The following is a 6000-nucleotide window of genomic DNA, read 5'->3' as shown; positions in this document are numbered from 1 at the left end:
TGCCAATGGTAGAACTTAAACACATCCCATGTAGGCACATGGTTAAGGAATATGAATGGCTTACTTTATACTCTAGTCTCTCGTTCTTCACTAGAGCTACTTCCCTTACAATACTCACTCGGTGCTAGCCTTTTTTCTTATAGAGTAATTTACATTAAAGGTTCATACAAAGGGGTTCCATATAAAGTTCATAACCCAATCACATATACCCTACCAAAGAGGTCCTCTAGGGCTACCTTACAATGGCGACCAAGATAGCTCATCATGACTTTTCTAAGGATGATATTTTTTTGTTCCAGCCAACCAACTTTAAGTCCATCATTCATTACATGAAGGATACCATTATGGCTTTCGACTTCAATGTCCATAACCTTATCACTAGGCTCAAGGTTTCACATAAAGACCCTCTTAACATCATTCAAGGCCACATTTAGTTCATACATTCAATACTAAGAGTATTTAGCATCCTAAGTCAAGACATTTTATATTCACAGTCATACATGTATCAAGTAAGGGACACACGTCTACCAACACAAGACACAACATACTTTACATCTAACCTTTAGCATATCATTATAAAAGCATATAGGCACAACCAACATCATCTTTAGGTCATCCTATACACTAATATAACATCATTAATATAACCATTATAAACTCATATAGCCAAGCAAGGATAACCACACATCAACTCTAAGAATACACATACTAAGACATAGTCATAGTCTAACATGATCACCTAACATCAATAGAAGGACACATACTTTCACTTAATCACATGCAGATAAGTATGATCATATTTCACGTAATCAAATACACAAATCATCATAATACTTCAAGTAGTGCCGACAAGGACATGATCATTATAATACATAAAGTAACGCTGATAAGGTCATATCAATTGCAAGTAAGGCACATAGCACCGCCACCATAAGTGTACCATACCAATAACAATATAATTCAAGTCTAATTAACATAAAATAAAGATAATTAGGGCAGCGTACAACCAATCCATTCTAACCACTTCAATTCAAAGCTAAATCATCCAATTGAATACAATTAGGCCCTTACCGATGGCCATTAACATCAATTCACTACATAAACTATAATAATCCATGAATCTAGGTCAATTCAATATATATTTATTAATCTAAGACCAATTAAACATCAATTTAATATAATTCATACAGCATTCAATAGCCCATAGAAAACTACACTAGAATTCATAAGCATTAAGTTAGTATCAATTCAATAAGCTTCATATAAAATTGATCTAAGAATATAAAATACTCATGTGATCAATTTGAGACATCCTATAAACCATACAATCATAATCTATACATAAATCAAGGGCCCATAACAATCTACATATGAATTCACTAAGCATGATCACATAACCCATATTTTAGTCAAATTGAGAGATTTGAAAAGGCTAAGGGTTCATGGAAAATTTCATTGGATAACATCAATTATACATCAATAATATCATATTTTAATGTTTGAAAGTGTTTTATGAAAGAACCCAAGACTTAGAGTAAAATTTGGAATTTTTCATCTTTTTGAAATCTTTGAAGATCATCTTTGAAATTGACTCTAAAGTGATAGAAAGCCTTATATAAAGAAATATCATACCTTATTAGAATAATTCAATTATAATTGAATAAGAAACTCCATTGAAGATCCATCTTCAAGCTCCATCTTGACCTTGAGCTCTCATGGAGGTTTTATTGGAGAAACTTTAGGAGCGAATGCGTTTTGATCTAGGTGCTAGGGTTTAAATGAGAGTTTCATGAGTTGTATACTGTTAAAGTACCCATAAACACCCAAAATAACTGTCCTCTTATTTAAAAGACTTAGGGTGAATTTCCCAAAAAAAAAACAAGTCCTAATAGAAAGCTGGCACAATTGTAGCACTATCGACGCCCTAGCATCGACGGTCCGTTAGTGAGACCACACCCCGTTGATGGGGTTTATTGGTTGCTTCTGCAGATCCTCAACATGCATACTACATGGATCCATCGACTCCACCCATCAACTAGCCGTCGTTTGAGGCAGTCGATTGCCACTGCATGGCAATGTTGAGCTCCAAGTTGGGTTCCTCCTTCTAGGGCCACTTGTGGGTTCTAGGTGGAGTCTTACCCGAACGTTAAACCATTAAACATGCACGTCCAGGTATTAGGAACATATCCAAACAATTTTAACATCAAACAAGCCACACAACGTGCTATAACACATCCATACTCAGAAGGACGTCAAATGGCTATCATTCGAACATCACTGGACGTTCTTGGTCGTTTGACCTCCAAACCATATCAAACACAACATTATGACTCTAAACACTATTATCAACAATATAAGGACCTCATAAACTCATTAATCACATAAAAACACATAAGACACATAGGTGACTAGCCATCGAACGTCTTGGTCTTCCCTTGACGTTTGGCTTCTAACTTAACCCAAATCTTTAGACACTGCCTAAAACATCATTTTCAAACATCTTAGGACTTCAAGACTTCATGTCACACACATTAGGCCCTAGTTTCATCTAAGTCATTTTTGGAGGTGTTATAGATGAAGCCCTTATGTGGAAGATCTTTCAAGTTCTCTTTCAATTCCTTAAGCTCAGGTGGATCCATTTTGTAAGGAGGAATAGAAATAGGCTGGGTATTAGGAAGGATATCAATTCCAAAGTTGATTTCCGTTTCGGGAGGAACTTCGGGAAGATCCTGTGAGAACACTTTTGGGAACTCATTAAATTACTGGAACCGACTCAAGAGTTAGGGTTTCACAACTTGAGTCCTTAACCCAAAATAAATTATAGAGATAGCCCTCAAGAGATCATCTTTCTATTCTTAAGGTAAGAAATGAATCGACCCATAGGCGCTAAGCTACTACCATTCCATTCAAGGATCGGATCTTCTGCAAACTGAAAACAAACTATCCCAACTCTAAAATTGGCCAAGGCATAACAGGAATGTAACCAATCCATATCTAGAATGATATCAAAGTCTATCATTTATAACTCTTCAAGATCTATTGAAGTGACTTTTGAGAGACTGGGACTGGGCAATTTCTATATACTCATCTAGCTATGATTGGGTCACCAACTGGAGTAGAGACTAAGAAGGGTTTTGAGAGAGTTTTTGTACTAACATCAAAGCTTACCGATATATAAGGAATTACAAATAAACATATAAGTAAAAAACTTGTAACATACTAGTGACAAAATCAGGAGAATCTTCTTCAACCTAGTCAGCCTGAAGAGCATACAATTTGTTTTTGTGATGTACGCCACTTGTATAAGATAAACAACCCTGCTGAGTCGGGCGACCAACTGGCGATGCTAAATTTGTAGACTGAGCCCTACCAGTATTTCCTGCTTCACCCTCATAAGAAGAAGGACAATCCTTCAACCTTTGACCAGACTAAACACACTCAAAACATCCTTCATTTCCTACAAGACACTTGTCTTGATGGTTCTTACCACACTTCTTACAAGTTGAGTAGGTTCTGGTGCCTGAAATACTTCCCTAATACGTAGAGCCTGATTTCTTACCTTTCTGACCCTTTGGGCTGGAAGATGGAACACTAGTTGATGAAGGTGTTGGAGCTAAAGAACTTTTCTGAAACTTCGAGCAATTTCCACAACCCAATTTTTGTTGAGAATGCTCATAGTTTCCTGTCCTGGCCTTTTTATTATCATTAGCTTATATCCCTCAACATGCTAAGCACGAGTCATGAGCCTAGAGATGCTCTTATTTTCCAGCAACATGGTAGTTCTACACTCTGTTTTCACTAAGTCAGATACCACATACAGAAACTTGTTCATTTGAGCCCTCAAATGGCAACTATGTGAAGATAATACCTGGAAAGTTGGGTGAACTTAAGTCCGTACTCTGGGACTGTCATGTTACCTTGCCTCAAATTCATGAACTACTGAGATTTTTCCCCTCAACTATCTTCGGAAGAATCTATCTGGAAAAGTCTCACTAAAACACTCCCAAGTGATAGGAGTTTCATCTCTACCCTTGTTTTCTTTCCATTGAGTAAACCAGATGTAAGCTACATCCTTAAGCTGGTAGGATGCCAACTCTACCCTATCATTACTAGTCATTTTCATCACTCCAAAGATATTCTTGACCTCATCTATAAAGTTTTGGGGATCCTCACCAATCTCTGAACCTAAGAATTCAGGCGGATTCGTCCTCACAAAATCCCGAACCCTCGCTGTTACTAATCATCCATTAGCATATGTAGGAACTGCAGTCTGCTGTTTGTTCTGGTTAGTCACACTCTGAGCCAAAAGCTGAATGGCATTCCAAAAATCAACATTCAAAACATCCTAATGTGGAAGTGGATGTGTTGTGTTAGCATTGTGGGAAATTGCATTCCATACGTAAGCTCTACGAGCAGGCATGATCTGAAAGCGCACAACATTGAAGTAGAAACGAGAAGTTGGATCATACCTCATGCACCATAAGAGTAGCAAAGACAATTACGTTTTGTTAAAACACTTCAAAGATTCCCTCTCATTAGATGTGGTGAACTTCACACCCATGAAAAGGACTCTACTTAGTGCGTATTTTTCAAACATAGTAGGACTCTTAAACCTAATGTTCTAGTTTGTCACGCCCCAAAGCTACCTCTAAGATGCGGACACAGTACATTGGATCATGAGTGACCCCAAGTTAACCCAACTGGCATATCAAAAACATACTTAAATATTTACTAAAATATTATGCAAAATCTTAAAGCATAAAATCAACTAAAATGATGGGGGATACCCATTTCTATCTATATATATATAAAACTAACAAGAGTTTAAGATACTGAAATAAGACTCAAACACTAAAGCTAAATATGTCTATGTCTTAATAAGCCTCTAACTGACTAGAGATGTTTGGACATGCCCCAACTAAATCTAAAAAAAATTAAAAGTAAAAGGAAAGAGTAAAATCGTCCTCGAAGAATGAGGACTCACCGCTGATGTTGCTGAACTGAAGATCGAGAACTGATCTATGTGTGATTAGTCGTTGAGGACTTGAACCTATATCATGAGAAGATCTAGCGCAGAGTATGCGCCAATACTTGAAAGGTACTAAACATGCACTTATAATATACCACAAGTACACCCTAGAAGTCAGGGTATCCTTGCGATGTCACACGGAAAATGAGACTTCAAGAAGTCTCATCTAAGCCTCTTGTATCATTCATTTCATAATAAGCATAACTAAAATGAGTAAAAATTTAAAACTTTCTTCACACATGGAGACTCCTTCATAAACAATACGCAAGCGGAAGACTTTCACTTAAAATATTAGAACTATACAACATCTCATTGAACCATATAGACTTTAGTGTTTACAACACTTCGGACTAATCCCATACAAGACATAAAATAAAGACATAAATGAACATGTGGCTATTGTCCTCGAATTGATGCGGACTCACCAATACTTCATCTTTAACCCTTAGAAACCTATCCATCCTTCATGGCACATCAAGATTCCATTTTCCTACACTTTAGTCAAAAAGTAAAAGAAAAGGTTATCACATTAGATGTACTAAGTATGGAACTCATGCAAAACCCATGAAAAAGGATAGTTAGTAATAAGCATGCTTTTCATGAATTTTGATTAAAACATCATACTATAATCATAAAAACAACATTTTAACAACTTAGAAACACATAAGAAATCATTTATGCAAAAATTCACATTTTCAACAAACATTACAATAAAGTCACTTCAATGTACAGTGAACTCAATTCACTGTTACAGTGAAGTTCCTTCACTTCACTTTAAACCCCCTTTAGCATGTAAACTTCTCACTCAAAGTTATCCTAAGATTAACTTAAGTCACACAAAGAGAGACCGCCCATACGCCCTTTCTAGATGTTCCTAAACGACACTCAAGATTACTTATAATAAGTCACATACACGCTTAAGATACATTGACATAAGAACATGAGATTCTCCTACCAAGGTGACTTTAAGG

The sequence above is a fragment of the Solanum lycopersicum genome, chromosome 5 (assembly GCF_036512215.1).
Source record: "Solanum lycopersicum chromosome 5, SLM_r2.1".
NCBI lineage: Eukaryota > Viridiplantae > Streptophyta > Magnoliopsida > Solanales > Solanaceae > Solanum > Solanum lycopersicum.
This window is presented reverse-complemented; position numbering follows the sequence as displayed.